The 19,296-nt window shown below is 49.0% G+C and overlaps 1 protein-coding gene across 2 annotated transcripts in view; it reads left to right on the top strand.

Moving 5' to 3' along the window:
• Nucleotides 1–3,722: 3,722 nt before the first annotated feature.
• LOC136833018 (uncharacterized) overlaps nt 3,723–19,296 on the top strand; it is a 105,817-nt gene continuing 90,243 nt past the window's right edge. The window contains exon 1 of one of the 2 annotated variants that reach the window (XM_067094669.1): nt 3,723–3,873. The gene's annotated coding sequence lies outside the window, so the exon portion shown is untranslated. The remainder of the gene's footprint in view (nt 3,874–19,296) is intronic. The other variant, XM_067094677.1, reaches the window with a different exon arrangement.

Genomic DNA, 19,296 nt, shown 5'->3' with positions numbered 1-19,296 from the left:
TAACTGAAGAAATCCTCAATATTTCCATCTCTTGTCTGGCATGAAATGAAAGTCTTGAAAACAAATTGCAGTCACTTCGTAAATTAGCAACTTGTGTTTTAGATGAAGGTGTTTGCTTTCTGAGCTGGCAGGACTTCAGGGGCATCCTGTTTTTCTTGATGGGATCAGAAAGAGGGACTGTTCTCTCAACAATTCTTTCTTTAATATGGGCTTGATATTGAGCCTCCCCAATGCTTTCAATTTTTTCAACAGTATTCATAACTGAGGCATCTGCAATATTTTTACTGTGCTTATAACAAGACCATTATTGTCTTTCAGGAATGGTTGACTATAGTCTTCAATAACTTCCAATAGCGAATGGACATCTTTCATAAAAGTAGCTTGTTGACTTTTCTTCTGTTCATGGTGTTTTAAGACTTCACTGTGTGTGTGTGGGACACCTGGTGCTCATTTTCCAACACTATCTTAAATTCATTTGCTAGTCTTGCAACCTCAGGCCCGCTACTGTCCACCTTCTAAGAGCTGCTGGATTTTGTGCCAGTCCCACTGCACCACCTTCACTTTTCACTGAGGTGTTATTTTGCTCATGTGCTTGGTCTGCTGGAATCCTATAAAAGGGCCTGCCTGTTTTGTTCACAACAAAATGTCCTTTTTCAAACTAATGCAATCCCATGGTGTGTTGAGTGAATTGCTGTCATGTCCCTGATGTGGATAGGTAACCATCTAGAATAGTTTTGGTGGTCCAGCGCAAAGAACCATGGTGTTACTTTGTTCAGGACCTGAATGTATAGCTGAAAATTGCCTTCACAGAGAGACTTTACATACAATAATAGCAAAATTTCCAAAGACAAGACAATCCACCAGAAGTGAAATGTTGGACAGGAAGTTTTTTTGAATACCCAATCTTCTAAGGATAGTTGTTCATTACCTCTGGTAGTGTGTTGCAGTAATATGCATACGCTTTATGTAGAAGGATATGCAAGGTACAAGCCATAACCTGCTGCGCCCTGCTGGTCCTTGAGGCATGGCTTGCCTTCAGAAATGAGTCGGTAACACCAAATGATGCTAAATGGGAATCTATCAAGGCCTCTGCCCAGCCACTATCTCTGAGCCAATCTCCAATAATGCTGAGGAATGCCTCCAAACATGATAACAAATTTATCTTCACCATGCGTTGCAGGATACTGCCATTGAATATTTTTCGCAAGAGAATAAAGGGGCTGATCAACAGCAATGACAGGGACTTGTCCTGTATTCAGAAGCTCTACTCCCTACTTGATAACGTTCATTCCATGTTTTATCATTGCTGGAAACTTAGCTTACTCATGAAACAATGGAAGTAAGGACGAAATTGCTGGCAAATCAAGAGACGGTGAAACGTGGTATGCTGCATGGTAGGCTCCCCATGATAGCCTACATCACAGATGGCTCCATTCTCGTGTGAGGTCTTGACCCAGTCAAACCATCTGCCGAGTATCCACAGAATTATATATATATATATATATATATATATATATATATATATATATATATATATATATATATATATATATATATATATAATTTTTGTGTTTTTGTGTTTTTGTGCTAATGGTGAAGTTCACGCAAAGGTCGCCGTAAGAGTAGTGTTGAAACATGCAGTTGGTAGTGATGACGGCCTCAGGGACTTAAGGAGAATATAGAATGAAAAGTGTTTGTATATGGACGCATAGGCTGAAGGGGTCTTTAATCCTTGATGCTAATTTTGATGAAAGAATAGCGTTGAAACGCTTGGTGGTCTCAAGAATTATTGTTTCTATTAATTCTCATACCAACAATAACAAATCATTATTTTATTATTAAAACTATAAAGCCTAGAGCGTTTTCATATGTTTTGATGAATTCCTTGACCCCAAAAGCATATGTTACAACACCAAAATTCTTATTTCAGCTATCTTAGAAGCAAAGACAGACGAAATTAGCAATTATGGCGGCCATTTTGAAAAATGGTCGAAAAAAATGGTTAACACCAATTTTTTAAAATGTCTCCATATCTATATCTTTTTAGGGTATCAAAAGGCACCTTTGTGCAAAATTTCATGCTTGTAGCAAAAAATGCACAATTCAGCCCAAAATTGTCATTAAGCCGCCGGACTATAAGTAAATACAGTCAAATTATAGATTAAAACAAGGACCTGAAAAACAAAAATTAGCAGGACAAAATTTACAATTCAGGAATATTCTCCACGAATCTTCACACGAAGCATGAGATTTTAAGTGTGCAATAGTAAAATGGTTGTTGACAAAGGATTATTTTTGAGTAGTAGTACTTCCTGGAAAGGATAATGGTCTTAGAAGGACAAACATTCAAATTAGTGGAACACCAAAGACAATCAAAGACGGCACTAAAATCAAAATCTTATAAGCAAAATAAACATTGAATTACAAGTGCAATCAGTTTTAGATGAACAAGGGACAGTTTACAGAACATAAAAAACTAGAAAATCAATTTTTTATGGTTATAAAGCTCTGATTCTAACTCGTAGTATTGAGGGCATAGTGCCCATAACAGCCGTGCTCTTAGGGTTGAGACAGTGTTGCCAACGGCAGATATATTGCTAAACTTAGGGACTTAAAATTTAAGAACGTAAGGATTCCTCGATGAAACACCTGAAAACAGGGTTTTTAGACATTCACTGATAAATAGTATATTTTTATAATGTAAACTGAGAATATAAATTCATTATCTTAGCAAATATCGCTTCCTTTCTTTTCTCAGTCACACTACTGACTACTGAACCCTTTCCATATTTTCCTTGATCCTCACATCGGGCGACAGAGTGGCTCGATGTAAAACGAGCAGAAATTTATTCTTTCCTCTTTTTGGTGAAGGATTTTCTTACAATTTTGACACTGCTCAGAATGTCTAAGGACTTGATTAGCTAAGACGCTTTGGGGTGTGGGGGAGCAAGCGTCTTTGAAAGCGTCTAATAAAATTTCATTATAGTCGGCTTCTTCCATAATCAAGTAAGCTGAAGTAATTGTCTTATTTCCCTTTCATCGCAAGTAGTAATCGCGACTTCATGAGCATAAGAGGTGAGGCTATACCACTGGTATTGTAGCACTTTTTTTTCCTCATCATAAAAGTATAGATATTTATAGAAATCCTTTTTTTTCCTTTCAGTGTAAAAATAAGTTTTCTCCATAGTTGGAGCTGGAAGTTAGTCATTAATGGCAGCTGCAAATAATAATAAAAAAAAAGCAGCAGGATGAGGCACATGAAATCCAAGGAAAAAATCTGCCTTGATTTTGCTAAATGCATGGATGAGAGGAATTTATATCTATAAAAATGAACAATGCATGATCAGAAAGACCTGGACTTAATTTACATTTTACTCTTATGCTTTGAGATTTGACCATTGCAAATAATTTGTTTCTATAGAGTAACTTAAAAAGACATTTGGTTGCCATTTTATTGTTTCGATTTTTCACCTTTCATCATTTGCGAATGGTGTAGTGATTCTGAAAGTGAATTACGAATACAAAATTATCATAGTGCTGGGAATAAACCACTGGTGAAAATGTTAACAATTTTACTGCTCAGAATTACAGTGTTGGTTTGTAGATGCCAAAATATAATTAAGTTTTCCTCATTTTCACTATAAATTTTGTTAATAATTTGGCGATTTTGATTCCCTCTTTTAGAAGCTTACCAACTTAAATATTTACCAGGCTATCATAACATTGTCCTGCAATAGATAATAAACAATAGGCCATGCATATTACGTATCTAAATTTCGGTTAATAAAGCTATTGGGTGTTGGCAACATTGGTTGAAAACGCAGACACCTAAACGTCTAGGCTCATCTGGAAACCAGCCTTAGAGACTAGAGAGTAAGTAAACGGAATTTTAGTAAAATGTCAACTAATTGAATCGGTTGCTCAATACCAGTGTTCACTGTCAGGGTTACATCCTGAAACAGGATATATTCTATGTTAAGGAAAAAGAATAAAAATTATTTTGGCTCCAAGCTCAGGGTAAGCTAACTAGGCTAGGCTAGGCATAGGCTATACCCAAGATCGTTGGTCATAGATCTGCTAAGCCCTAAACAGTTTGTAGGTGAATTCAGTGAGCCAGGATACACCTCTTTAATATGTCATGCCCTTCTGTTCGTTCCGACACAATATACAAACCCTCGGTCCTTTACATTAGGATTACTTTCAGGCGTAGGCTGGAAACGGCCGTTGAACTTCAAACAGGATGGTTAGGCAGTTGACTACTGTCCGGGAGGCGAGAGTACCGCTTGCCCGGATGTAAACATTCCAATTTGCTTTCGGCCGTCGTACCCTTCGGACGTTGATCTTCGCCGCTCTCTGCCTGACAGCAATACTTCTTCTCTTTGGTGGGAAATTCTTTGTTTTTTTCTTTAATAATCATGGAGAAACCAACTAAGCCCTCCTATCCCCAGCGTGTGTATCCCGGGGTAGGGGGGAAGAAATGTAGTTCATTCAGATCTCGAGTCGACGTGGACCGACACGCCCTCTGTACATCTTGCAGGAGACGTGTGTGTTCACGCGACGATCCTTGTAGTGAGTGTTGTTCGTGGTCCTCCGAGCAATGGGGCAAGTTCGAAGGGAGGCGACGTTACCGTCGTAAGCCTACCAAGCAGTCGCCCGAGGGAAATATGCCCCCGACGACTCTGTTGGTGGCGAATGTGTCGGGCTCGTTTCTCCCTCCCGGCGAACTTCCCCTGCTTGCTTCCTCTCCCTCGGGTGAGGACTCCCCCTCCCCTTCCTCTGACGTTTCATCGTTTCGTTTGTGGAAGGGCGCGGGGGAGAGTTGGACTGCGACATCCTCTCGGAAGTCTCTTCCCATTCCGGAGGGGAGTTTTTTCCTCCGGAGTGAGTGGAGGCTTCGGTTACTGACCCGACTTTTGCTTCAGGTCCCGGACTGGATAGCCAGACATCGAATCCTGGGCCTACCTGGCTCGGCACTGGAGGGATTGGCTCCCCTGCCCCCCGCTCCAGCCATGACCCACTCGGCAACGACAGTCACCACGACAACCGTCGCCTTCTCGAGGTTTGTCCAGATGCCGTTATCAGTTGCATCGCACCTGGACACCCAAGTGTCGGTGTCACCTGCAGGCCAGCACGCTGTTCCACTGCCGCCTGGCTTCCTTGCTCCGTTTACGCATGCTGGCCCCTCCTACATGGTGACGTCATCTTACCCTTATGTGACTGTCGCTGCCCCTGTTGCTGACCATGGCCTGTCCTCGAATGTTGTTCCTCGTCTGACTGTCCAGCCCGGCCCTTCGTCTGCTTCCATCCCCATTCCATTGACCCTGGTGCGGCCCGACTTGAATCTTCACGTGGGAGGGGCGGCGCCTGCATTCCCGGCCCCGCCCACTTTTGTTCCTGATAGACGCGCGGCTCTCTCTGCCCAGGCAAATGCTGGCCCAAGCTCCGCTGTTGCTGCCCGGGATGTGCCTTCTGCTGCAGCCCCTCCTGTTGCTCCTGCTGTTCCTGAGTCGGCGGCCTCGCTTTCCTGGCTTGGGGATTTGACTGCTTTCCTGAAGCAGATGGTGAAGAAGAAGAGGAGGAGGTCTAGGAAGGTGTCTTCGTTGTCTTCATCTTCATCATCGTCGTCTTCGTCTGCTGCTTCTCCCGCTTCTCCTTCCGAGGCTTTGCAGCCGAAGAAGAAGTCTGCCTCTCCCCCCGCTAAGAAACCTCGTACCGAGACTTCTAAGGGTCTGCCTCCTTCCACAGGGAAGGCAGTGGGATCTCGCATTGGCTCTTCCCGATCCTCGGATCAGGGAACCGCTGCCTCGGCCTCCGGGCCAGGGGTACCGGGAGCCAAGGGTGTGCAGACTAAGGTTGGCACTCCCCCCGCTGCGCCTAAGAAACTTCCTGCATCTAAGGCCAGCGAGTCCACGTCGGACACTCGTTCACGAGTTGCTCCGAGTACCCGGGTCCCCAAGGAGACTCGGGTACCCCAGTCTGATACGGTGGACACTTCTCGCCGTACAGACCAGGGCGTGGGGCGAGAGAAAGAGCCGGGGCATGCAGGTGCTCCGTCTCTTCCTGCTGGCACTCCTTCAAGTGCCAAGTCAGGTTCCCGGGACAGTGCTTCAGCCCCGCGGGGCCGAACGCAAGGAGAGGTAGGGAAGAAGTCCCCTACTCAGTCTTCCCAAGAGGCTCCTGCCTCGAAGAAGTCTGGGGCGCGTCCAGAGGACAGCGCAAGCTCGTGCCAGCCAGCCGCGCGTTCGACTCCTCCCAGTCCCCAGCCACGTCCACGCGGCCAGCCTGGCTTGGGGGAGGCGAGTGCGCGGCTCGGCTCTCGCGAGCCGCTCCGCTTTCCTCGGGAGATCGCTTCACCTGGGCTGAAGCAGTCTCCTCGACCCGGGGGCTCGTCATCACCACGGGTTGGTGACCGCTCTCGGCCCGCTGCTTCTGCTGGTTCTGCCAGTAAAGGCAGTGGGAGCGCCCGATCTTCCTCGCCTATCCCCTCCGCCCCTTCGGTTTCTTCCAGGGGCACGAGTCGGAGAGGAGGAACTCTGGTGAGTGTTCTCCTCAGAGTTCTACTGCGTGGGGGTATGCACCTGGCTCGGTCCTTGGCTCGACCAGGTCTTATGCCCGCCTAGTTCAGGAAGGTCCTCGGGGGTCTGCCGAGGTTCTCCCTTCTGCGGGGAGAGTAGTTTGGGAGGACTGCACTCTGGAAGGACTCGATGGTCCTCTGCCCCAGGATGCGGACACCCCCGAAATACAGAGGACTTTTGCAGAGGTTATCGCGCTGTGGATCGTCTGTTGCGCCTCGAATCCTTTTGGGGACCCAAGAAGGAACCCAAGGCTTCGGTGGGGCTGCCGTAGTCCACGCTTGCCGAGGGGGTACTCGTATAGGTGAACAGTCTTGTGTCTGGGCAAGACAGTTCGCTTCAATCAAGCCACTCGGACAAGCTTCTTTCCCCTCCTCTGCCTCGTCAGAAGTTTCTACGCACCAGCGGAAGGGGCATTGCTGACCAAACAGGTTGACCCGGACCTGACTCGTTTGGATCCGGGTCTGTTGTTGCAGCTATTGACTGCAGAGAACATATCCCTCTCTCAGCAAGAAGCTGCAACCCTGGAAGCCACCGCCATGGCGGCCTTCCAAGCAGTCTCCTGGCTCGATCTGTGGTCATTCACAGTATCGAAGGTAGCTGCTTCCTCAGGCACTATCGTACCTGGGGAGGACTCCGCCTTTGGGAGACTGTGCCAGTCTGGAGGTAGGGCTATTTCCTACCTCGCCCACCAGACTGCAAACCTTTGGGCAAACCTTGTGCTAAAGCGGAGGGACGCCGTTCTCTCTCGATTTGCCAGGTCCGTGGGTCCCGAGTCAGCTATCGCCCTTTGGAATGGACCGTTGCTGGGTTCCTCCTCTCTCTTCCCTAGAGAGTTGGTGGACACCGCGGTGGACAAGCACCGTGCCGATGACAGCGACTGGCTTGTTCACCAGGCAGTGGCCAAGACCTCCGGGTCTTCTCATCCCACTGCAGCCAGGTCTTCGGGCCAGGCTGGCACTTCCTCGGCCCCTAAGAAGTCCCAGTCTTCGAAGGGGTCCCGAGGAAACACCCAACCTTCTTCTTCCTCGAGAAGTGGGGGTCACTCCCGCCCTTTTCAGCCCTGTCGTCGAAGGGGTATCTCTCCGGTCGGAACTACTGTTCAGCAGGTCGCGGACTTCCTCGTCTTCCTTCGCCGAGAGAAGCTTCTCTCCGTTTCAGCTGTAAAAGGCTACCGCGCCGCACTCAGCCTAGTCTTATGGCTGAAAGGAGTAGACATCTCCTCCTCTTTCAAGATTTCTCTACTCATGAGAAGCTTCGAACGGTCTTGCCCACCCAGGGATCTCAGGCCCCCTGCGTGGGATGTGACTCTCGTCTTAAGGAGCCTGACTTGTGCACCGTACGAGCCTTTAAGAGAGTCGTCAGACAGGGATCTGACCCTCAAGACCGTCTTCTTGCTTGCCCTGGCATCGGCAAAGAGAGTTGGCGAGCTTCACGGACTTTCCTTTAATGTTAAACACTCAAGGGGATGGGGATCAGTTACGCTCGATTTCATCCCGGATTTCGTAGCGAAGACTCAGAACCCTTCGGTCCCTGACGCACGGTTTGAGTCCTTCACAATCCCCTCCCTAGAGGACTTTGTAGGTAATGATCCAGACAAGATACTACTGTGTCCTGTTAGGGTGCTGCGGTGCTATCTGAAGAGGACTTGGCACCTCCGGCCTGAGTGTCAGCGACTCTTCATTAGCACTGGCTCGACCAAGAAAGAAGTGTCCAAGAATACCATCTCTTTCTGGCTTCGTGAGACGATAAGGAGAGCGTACTCTGCTGCAGGAGAAGACGACACCGGTACGCTTCGTCCGAGAGCTCACGAGGTCTGCAGCATTGGTCCGTCCCTCGCATTCCGGAAGAATATGTCGGTACCACAGGTGCTGAAGGCGGGTGTGTGGTCCCAACAGACTACCTTCACCTCCTTCTACCTCCGGGATGTTGCACACAAGTCCTTGGACACTTTTTCCTTGGGTCCTGTGGTGGCTGCTCAACAAGTTGTGTAGCTTATCCAGCTCCCCTAACGGGACAGGTTGCATCTCGCCTATGTTGTACGGTTGTGATTGGGAGAATGAATGTTGAGTGACTGGCCTCTCTTCTTTCTCCCCATCCTGGCTCTCTTCCCACGGGCAGGGAGCGGACGTGCCGTTACAAGCTGGACCGGGCGATCGAGGCAGGTAAGCACATAACGGGAGCTCCTGTTCTATTTCCGTTCAGGTTAATAGAAGCAACCCCACTCCTTCCTCTTGCAAGGGGAGGAAGGAGACCATGACTATGAGACAAACCCAATGCTTGTATTTGCCTTATTGTCATCCGACGTCAAATTCTTCCTAGCCTACTTTGCATGAACTGACTTTTCCTCTTTCATGCAAAGGGACCCAGAAGTCTGACAACTGATCCTGCATTTCTTACAACCCGATCTTTTGTCAGAGGCAGTTTTTCCCTTCGTCGCTCTCGTGACCAGGAAGGGAAGACAAGGTGGTGAACTCCAGTCAGTTCAGAGAGACTTTATCAGATTCCTCCCTCCAATCATTGCGTCTCCTAATGTAAAGGACCGAGGGTTTGTATATTGTGTTGGAACAAATAACAATTTTTAAAAGTAAATTGTATTTTTCCTAACTATACAAACCCGAGGTCCTTTACACTTTATGCCCACCTCATGCCACCCCTCAATCTGTACCTGGGCTGAAAGGCAAATTGAAATGTTTACATCCGGGCAGGTGGTACTCCCGCCTCCCACAGTAGTTAACTGCCTAACCACCTTGTTTGAAGTTCAATGGCCGTTTCCAGCCTTCACCTGAAAGTAATCCCTAATGTAAAGGACCTCGGGTTTGTATAGTTAGGAAAAATACAATTTACTTTTAAAAATTGTTATATTTGTCTTTATGTCATCCGACGCCAAGTTCTTCCTAGCCTACTTTGCATGAACTGACGTTTCCTCTTTCATGCAAAGGGACCCAGAAGCCTGACAACTGATCCTGCTTTTCTTACAACCCGATAAATTTGTCAGAGGCAGTTTTCCCTTCCTCGCTCTCATGACCAGGAAGGGAAGACAAAGTGGTGAACTCCAGTCAGTTCATAGAGACTCACTCAGATTCCTCCCTCCAACCAGTAAGTCTCCTAATGTAAATGACCGAGGGTTTGTATATTGTGTCGGAACAAATCACAATTTTTAAAGTAAATTGTATTTTTCCTAACTATACAAACCTGAGGTCCTTTACACTTTATGCCCACCTCATACCACCCCTCAATCTGATACCTGGGCTGAAAGGCAAATTGGAATGTTTACATCCAGGCAGGCGGTACTCCCGCCTCCCGGACAGTAGTTAACTGCCTAACCACCTTGTTTGAAGTTCAATGGCCGTTTTCAGCCTTCGCCTGAAAGTAATCCCTAATGTAAAGGACCTCGGGTTTGTATAGTTAGGAAAAATACAATTTACCTTAAAAATTGTTAAAGGACTTTATGTCATCCGACGCCAAGTTCTTCTAGGTTTTGTATCTTTTGGCAAAGGGAAAATACAATTTACAACCCGATTATAAATTGTGATTTTTCCTCGCTTTTCAGGAAGGGAAGACAAAGTGGTGAACTCCAGTCAGTTCATAGAGACTCACTCAGATTCCTCCCTCTAACCAGTAAGTCTCTAATGTAAAATGACAGAGGTTTGTATATTGTGTCGGAAAGGGTATCACAATTTTTAAAGTAAATTGTATTTTTTCTAACTAAAACCTGATCAACCTCATGCCACCAAATCTGATAGAAAGCTACCTCCCGCCTCCCTGACAGTAATCAACTGCCTAACCACCTTGTTTTTTCAACGGCCGTTTCCAGGCACCATAAAGTAATCTAATGTAAAGGACCTCGGGTTTGTATATTTAGGAAAAATACAATTTACTTTATAAATTGTTATTTTTCTTGGAAGGTTAAGGAAAGGGTTTCAGTGAAATAGTGTAACCCAACCTTAGGCTACCAAGTACAGTAGTTTTCTTGGATGAGGCACCATATGTAATACCCTAGGTTACTTGGATTCTTTCATTCGTAGCCAAATACCTGAAATCAAATTTATGCCCAATTTGCTTTCGGCCGTCATGCGCTGCAGACGTGTGTCTCCATCTCTGCCCTGACTGTCTTTGAGCTTTTTTCCCAGTGGGATCTTCTCCATTTTTTGTCTGAATATGAATGTGGATAAATCCCGTAAGCCCTCCTTCCCCCAGCGTGTGTGCCCTGGGGTGGGAGGCAAGAAATGTAACACATTTAGATGTAGCGTTGATATGGACCCAAATGCCCTCTGCCCCACCTGCAGAGGACGTGTGTGTTCATGTGCATCTCCCTGTTCAGAGTGTTGTTCCTGGTCTGCTGAGCAGCTCCAGGGGCGAATTTTTCCCCCGAGTGACTAGAGGCTTCCCTTTTTGACCCGACTTTGTCCTCAGGCTTGGGTGTGGAAGAGTCTGTTGGTAACCAGGTACCTGATCTCACCTCTGCCTGGCTGCACCTTGGTCTTCCTGGAGTTCAGTCACTGGAGGGCCTGGTATCCCATCTGTCAGGCGCTCCGGTGACGACCCACGCAGCCACCGCATCCACCACCACGGCCTTCACCGTGTCATCATTTGGGAAGCTTCCTGTGATGTTGGCCTCGCACCTGGACACCCAGGTGTCGGCCGCTCCTGCCACGTTCCATACCATGCCACTGCCTGCTGGTTTCCTGGCTCCATTGTCCGTGCCTGGCCCCTCGCAGATGGTGACTTCATTGGTCTGTTGCTGACCCACGCTCGTTCCTGACCACGGTTCCAGCTCTTGGCTACAATGACTCTCAGCCCGGCCTGGCTTCCCATGCGCCACCCGTGCCTCCAACCCAGGCTTCATCCACTGGCTTTCCTGGCTCCTGCGCTGCTGCACCTGGCCCGGTAGCTGCTGGCCCGAGCACATCTCTGCTACCTGGGTTGCGCCTGCTTCCGTGGCCCCCCCTGGCTGCGCCTGTGCCTTCTGCTGCTCCATCTTGGATGGGGGACCTGACTGCCATTCTGAGGAAGATGACGAAGAAGAGATCGAGGAAGGTGTCTTCGTCGTCATCTGTTACCTCTTCTTCCTCTTCTTCTTCCGAGGCTCGCCAGCCGAAGAAGAAGCAGCCTGCCTTCTTCCCCCTCCCCCCAAGAAGTCTTGCACCGAGACTTCTAAGAGACTGCCTCCTTCCACAGGGAAGGCAGTGGGATCTCTCGTTGGCTCTTCCCGGTCCACAGACCAGGGAACTGATGCGTTGACCCCAGGGTCAGTCACATCAGGAGCCAAGGGCATGCAGACTGTGGTTTGCACTCCCCCCGCTGTGCCGAAGAAGCCTGCTTCTAAGGCCAGCAGGACTGTGTCAGACACTCGTTTGCAAGCCGCTCCGAGTACTCGGGTCTCTAAGGAGACCCAAGCACCCCGGTCTGGTACCAGAGAAACCTCTCTCCATATGGACTCGAGTACGGGAAGGGAGAAAGAGCCCAGGTGCCCCGACTCTTCCTGCTGCTGCTGGTTTGAGTACCAAGCCAGGTTCCTGGGAAGGTGTGCCGGTCCCTCGGGTCTGGACACCTGGTGAGGTAGAGGTAGAGAAGAGGTTCCATGCTCAGTCTTCCCGAGAGGTTTCGGCCTCAAAGAAGACTGGGGCTCATCCAGAGGACAGCTCAAGTTCACGCCAGCCAGCGGCGTGCTCAACTCCTCCCAGTCCCCGGCCACGTTCACGTGGCCAGCCTGGCTTGGGGAAGCCAAGTGCATGGCTCGACTTGCGCAAGCAGCTCCGCTCTCCTCGGGAGAACGCTTCACTCAGGTGAAAGCGTTCTCCTTGACCCGGGTTGATGACCGCTCCCAGCCCACTGCTCCTCTTGGTTCTGCCAGCAAGACCAGTGGGAGCGCCAGATCCTCTTCGCCTGTCCCCTTTACCCTCTGGTCTCCTCCCAATGGGTGAGAGTCGGACAGGAAGAACTCTGGTGAGTTTTCTCCCCGGAGTTCTACCTCGTGGGTGTATGTGCCTGGCTCGGTCCTCGGTTCAGCCAGGTCATACACCCGCTTGGTGCAGGAAGGATCACAGGGGTCTGCCGATCTACTCTCCCTGCAGGAGGGAGAGTAGATCGGGTGGACCGCACCCTGGAAGGACTCGAGGGTCCTCTTCCCCAGGATGCAGACACCCCTGAGATACAGAGGAATTTTGCCAAGGTAATTGTGCTGATCCATCAGAAGGAACCCAAGGCTTTGGTGGGGCTGCCGTGGTCCACACTTGCCGATGGGGTCCTCGACCAGGTGACTGTTCTTGTGTCTGGGCGGGACAATTCACCTCGATCTAACCGCTTGGACAAGCTGCTTCTCCTCTGCCTCGTCAGAAGTGTTTCTATACGCCATCGGAGAGGTCATAGCCCCCTAAGCAGGCTGACCCGGACCTGGCTCATCTGGATCTGGGTCTCTCATTGCAGCAACTTACTGCAGAGAGTATCTCCCTCTCTCAGCAAGAGGCTGCAACCCTGGAAGCCACCACCATGGCAGCTTTCCAAGCAGTCTCCTGGTTGGATCTGTGGTCATTCACAGTATCCAAAGTGGCTGCTTCCTTGGGTGCTATCGCACCTGGGGAAGACCCCGCTTTCAGGAGACTATGCCAGTCTGGAGGTAGAGCCATCTCCTACCTCGCCCACCAGACAGCAAACCAATGGGCTAACCTGGTCCTGAAGTGGAGGACGCCATTCTTTCTTGCTTCTCTAGGTCCGTGGGGCTTGAGTCGGAAATGACCCTGCGGAACGGACCGTTGCTGGAGACTACTTCTCTCTTCCCTAGGGAGTTGGTGGATGCTGCGGTGGAAAAGCGCCAGGCCGATGACAGCGACCGGCTTGTTCACCAGGCAGTGTCCAAGGCCTCCCGGTCTTCGCGTTCCACTGTGGCCAGGCCCTCGGGTCAGGCCAGCTCTTCCTCGGCCCCTAAGAAGTCCCAGTCTTCGAAGGGATCCCGTGGAAACACCCAGCCTTCTTCTTCCTCTGGAAAGGGTGGGTCTTTCCTGCCCCTTTCAGCCTGCTTTCCAATCTGGTAAGGGAGCAAGGGGAAGAAGAAAAAGGGGAAACGCTAGGGTCGGCTTTCCCCCCCAAATGCTGCTGAAGGTGGGGGCGGGTGCCTGTTGAGCCATTGGGCAACATGGCAGTGATATGAGCCAAGACCTGGATAGTGGATGTCCTTTAGGAGGGATATCACCACCCTTCGAGTCTCGGCCACCCCTCACCTACACTCCAGTCCGTCTCCGCACCCACATCCAAGGAACATCAAAGGACTCCACACTAGAGCAAGAAGTGTAAGCCATGCTGAGCAAGGGTGCTGTGGAAGTTGTGTCGGACCAGTCCCTAGGCTTTTACAGACGTGTCTTCCTCGTAGAGAAAGCCACAGGGGGATGGAGATTGTTCGTAGACCTCTCTACATCAGGGAGAACAACTTCATGCTTACGGTGGACTTGAAGGATGTGTATTTCCAAATAGCCATTCATCCGTCCTCTCGCCAGTACCTCCGCTTTATCCTCAGAAACGGTCTCCCAATTCAGGGCACTCTGCTGTGGGCTCTCGACCGCTCCCCAGGTGTTCACGAGAGTCTTCTCTCTCGTGTCAGCTTGGGCCCATTCGCACGGGGTACGTCTACTGAGGTATCTCAACGACTGGTTGGTCCTGGCAAGCTCCCACTCGCAGTTGCTGCAGGACAGGGATTGGCTCCTCGAGTTTTGCCGCGATCTTGGGATCATGGTGAATCTCAAGAAGTCAGATCTCACCCTCAAGCAGAGGGTAAAGTACCTGGGCATGCTGATAGACACGGTGGCAGCGAAAGTCTTTCTCTCGGATTCTCATATCAGCAGGTTCAGGCAGGCAGCACAGCTGTTCCTGTCTCGACAGGAACAGCCAGTCCAGCAATGGCAAGTCGTCATCAGTCACCTGTTGTCGCTGGAGAAGCTGGTACCTCATGGGCGTCTTCACATGCGGTCTCTACAATGGAAACTAAAGGGGATTGGTCCCAGTCCTGAGACCCCCAGTCCTTTCTCATCCCTCTTTCCGAGGAGGTGAGGGAGGACCTTCGCTGGTGGATGGACGACAGGAACCTCTTGATAGGGGTATCCCTGCATACTCCCCCTCCGGACATGCTGCTGTTCTCAGATGCATCGACCAAGGGATGGGCCGCTCACCTAGAGGAGTTGCTGACTTCAGGGGTGTGGCACCGAGACAACAAGCACCTTCACATCAACATCCTGGAGCTCAAGGCAGCCTTCCTGGCTCTCCAAGAGTTCTGGGATCGAGTGATGGGACACTCCATGGTACTGATGAGTGACAATACCATGGTAGTGGCATACGTCAACAAGCAAGGGGGGTCTAGTATCCCTCCTGCTCCACCAGTTGACAACGCAGGAGCTCGAGTGGGCCGTGGCCCACTCAGTAGAGCTGTCAGCCAGGTACATTCCAGGCAAGAGGAATGTCATGGCAGACAAGCTCAGCCGTCAGAATCAGGTGATCGGAACTGAATGGTCCTTTTACTTGGAAGTCATGGAAAGGTTATTCGACCTATGGGGGTGTCCAGTCATCGATCTGTTCGCCACCCAGCACAACAGAAAACTCCAGGTCTTCTGTTGTCATGCCAGACCCATAGTCCGCTGCGGAGGACACGTTCCAACACCAGTGGGACAACCTCGACGTCTACACCTTTCCTCCGTTCTGTCTGATTTGCAGAGTGATCAACCAGGCGATGATCACTCTGAATCTCTGAATGATTCTGGTGGCACCCTGCGGCTATTTGGTATCCCGACCTGCTAGCCCTCCTTTCCAGCCCAACCTGATGTCAATCCCACGTGGAGTGGTATCACCAGGCAGTGCAGTCCCTGTGTCTTCACGGCTGGGAGTTATCCACCATCTCCTGCAAGCGAGAGGTTTTTCGCATCGCACAGCAACAGAGATGGCCGGGTACCTCAAATGATCCTCAGCAGCGGTATACCAAGGAAAGTGGTCCGTTTTCTGTGGTTGGTGTCATGGACCGGGTATCTCTCTGGTCGGAGCTACTGTTCAGCAGGTCACGGACTTCCTTCTCTTCCTTCGCCGAGAGAAGCTTCTCTCCGTTTCAACTGTAAAAGGCTACTGCACTGCACTCGGCCTAGTCTTGCAGCTGGAAGGAGTAGATATCTCCTCTTCTTTCGACATTTCTCCACTGATAAGAAGCTTCAAAAGGTCTTGCCCACCCAGGGATCTCAGGCCCCCTGAGTGGGATGTGACCCTTGTTTTAAGGAGCCTGACTCGTGCACCGTACGAGCCTTTACGAGAGTCGTCAGATAGGGATCTGACCCTCAAGACCGTCTTCTTGCTTGCCCTGGCATCGGGGAAGAGAGTTGGCGAGCTTCACGGACTTTCCTTTGATGTTAAACACTTGAGGGGATGGGGATCAGTTACGCTCGATTTCGTCCCGGATTTCATAGTGAAGACTCAGAACCCTTCGGTCCCTGACGCACGGTTCGAGTCGTTCACGATCCCCTCCCTAAAGAACTTTGTAGGTAATGATCCAGACGAGATGCTACTGTGTCCTGTTAGGGTGCTGCGGCGCTATTTGAAGAGGACTTGGCACCTCCGGCCTGAGTGTCGACAACTCTTTGTTAGCACTGGCTCGACCAAGAAAGAAGTGTCCAAGAATACCATCTCTTTCTGGTTTCGTGAGACGATAAGGAGAGCGTACTCTGCTGCAGGAGAAGACGACACCGTGCGCTTCGTCCGAGCTCACGAGGTCTGTAGCATTGGTCCGTCCCTCGCATTCGGAAGAATATGTCGGTACCACAGGTGCTGAAGGCGTGTGTGTGGTCCCAACAGACTACCTTCACCTCCTTCTACCTCCGGGATGTTGCACACAAGTCCTTGGACACTTTTTCCTTGGGTCCTGTGGTGGCTGCTCAACAAGTTGTGTAGCTTATCCAGCTCCCCTAACGGGACAGGTTGCATCTCGCCTATGTTGTACGGTTGTGATTGGGAGAATGAATGTTGAGTGACTCGCCTCTATTCTTTCTCCCCATCCTGGCTCTCTTCCCACGGGCAGGGAGCGGACGTGCCGTTACAAGCTGGACCGGGCGATCGAGGCAGGTAAGCACATAACGGGAGCTCCTGTTCTATTTCTGTTCAGGTTAATAGAAACAACCCCACTCCTTCCTCTTGCAAGGGAGGAAGGAGACCATGACTATAAGACAAACCCAATGCTTGTATTTGCCTTATTGTCATCCGACGTCAAATTCTTCCTAGCCTACTTTGCATGAACTGACGTTTCCTCTTTCATGCAAAGGGACCCAGAAGTCTGACAACTGATCCTGCATTTCTTACAACCCGATCTTTTGTCAGAGGCAGTTTTTCCCTTCGTCGCTCTCATGACCAGGAAGGGAAGACAAGGTGGTGAACTCCAGTCAGTTCAGAGAGACTTTATCAGATTCCTCCCTCCAATCATTGAGTCTCCTAATGTAAAGGACCGAGGGTTTGTATATTGTGTTGGAGCAAATAACAATTTTTAAAAGTAAATTGTATTTTGTTCATGAGACTTACCTGGCAGATATATATATTGCTGTATTCTCTGATAGTCCGACAGAATTTCAAAACTTACGACACACGCAGTGGGAGATCAGTTGGTTAGTACCCATTCCCGCCGCTGGGAGGCGGGTATCAGGAACCATTCCCATTTTCTATTCAGATTTTCTCTGTCGCCGGTACTGTCAACACCAGTTTTCAGTACCTCCGTCTTTGGATTTCGTAAACTTGGTTGTCACTTAAGTATTTGTTTGACTTTTGGTTTTTTGACTTGGACTTGTGGCTAGGCATACGCTATTGTGGACTGTTTTGGATTTTGCTTTGTTTTTTGCTTGGATTAAGATGTCTGAATCTAGTTCTGCTAGTTATAGAGTTTGCTGTGTGCAAGACTGTATGACTGAGGCTACCTGAAAGATTCGGTAGATCCTCACACTGTATGCTCGGGTGTAGAGGGCATGTTTGTTTGTTTAATGATTGATGCAAGGAGTGTGAGTCTTTGCCTGATGCTAGTTGGAGGACTTATGATTCCTATGTGAGGAAGTTAGAGCGTGATAGGATCAGGAGGTCTTCCTCCAGGAGTGTATCAGTGAGTAGGAGTCAGGGTAGTGTTTTTCACCTGCTAACCCTCCTGTAGACGTAGCTATTCCTAACCCTGTGGTGTTGCCCCTCGGCCCCGAGGTTGTGTCTGCGGAAGGAGATGCCCTGTCTGTTATTATGTCTTCCATTCGTAACCTGGAAGCTAAAATGCTCGCTCTTCAAAGTGCTGTGAAGTGCAGTGATAGTGTTTGTGCCCCTAGTGCTGTGGAGGGGTCCCCCTCGAAGTAGGTTCCTTCACGTGGTGAGGGGGTAAGGGGCCCTGGCTTTTCTTCTTCGACTCTTCTGAAGAATAAGAGCCCGAGGGTTGACGGATCACCTACAAACCTTTTGATTTAAATGGCGTGGATATTTTCACTTTGTACAAATTTCTTGGACCTGGTAAATAGGAAGAGGTATCATAGCTGGGATTGGGTTTATATCCGAAGCTAAATAGTGAGAACCGTGGCAGGACCATCAACTGCCCGATAATGTTCGGACCTGAGTTTTCAGACGGAACTATTCTACGGGACTGGGCCACGGATTCCAGGGGGGTCTAGTTCTGGGAAAGGACTCTCGGCATTCTGTCCGGTTTGCCCAGTAATGTAATTAGGTGGGGATGATTGTATTCTAGTAATACTCTCAGTCCTCTCAAGCGGGTTTGGCTTACACTTGGGCCACTCTAATCATGTTATGCCATCCCCTTTGGGGTAGGGTAGGGAGCGGACATTTGGGAGTCAGTTCTCACTTGTGCCATTAGTAGAAGATTAAAACTCCATGAAGGGCTGATGATATCTTTTAAGGTTTACAGTTTTTTTTTTTTTTTTTTTTTTCTCCTCCCTCAAATCTTTATGGCAAGTGAAATTAAAGATTCGAGTACCCCTGAGCCCATTGATGGTAGTGACTTGGCACAGATGACGACCACTGGAACCTCCTGTAACAACCTTTCTTTAGAAAAAAACAAACAAGAATCCAAATGTAATCACACTGGAACCTTATACTCCAGCACTCAATAAATCAAAAAGAAGTAAATATCGTCTTGACTCAACCTTGACTCACTTCGACTCTCTCTTTGGGAGTGGAAGTTGGTCAAGGTTTCTAACCATGGAAGCTGACCAAAATATTTCAGCCCTAAAACTAGAAAATTTTTTATTGAATAGACATCCAACGACAGGTATGTTGTTTAGACAAGTAAAGGAAAAAACTTGGCCTATAGAAGCCACAACAAAAAGTCAGTCCGAGAACTATTTGTCTTTGAGAAAAATAGACAATATTAACATTAAAGTAAAAACACGAAACTATGAACAGTATTCAGGGTACCATTGTACTTCCTGAAAACAACAATGAACCAGTCGATAAGAAAATGCTATTGGACTGTCTCAAAAAAAGATACCGAAAGGTCCAAGATTGTGAGGTATATGCTGTGCCAAGTAAAAACAGCAATAGACAAATATTAAAAATGGCAAAAATAAAATTTGAGGGTGAAGATCTACCTCAAAAATTAAAATTTTAGGCCAAAATAGAGAGTTAAGACCTTATGTCACAAAGCCACTGCAGTGTCAAAATTGCAGTAAGTATGGGCGCACAGAGAAAAATTGTAGAAATGAACCGGTGTGCGCTTATTGTGGAT

Source organism: Macrobrachium rosenbergii, chromosome 4, assembly GCF_040412425.1.
Source record: "Macrobrachium rosenbergii isolate ZJJX-2024 chromosome 4, ASM4041242v1, whole genome shotgun sequence".
NCBI classification, from domain to species: domain Eukaryota; kingdom Metazoa; phylum Arthropoda; class Malacostraca; order Decapoda; family Palaemonidae; genus Macrobrachium; species Macrobrachium rosenbergii.
This window is presented reverse-complemented; position numbering and strand designations above follow the sequence as displayed.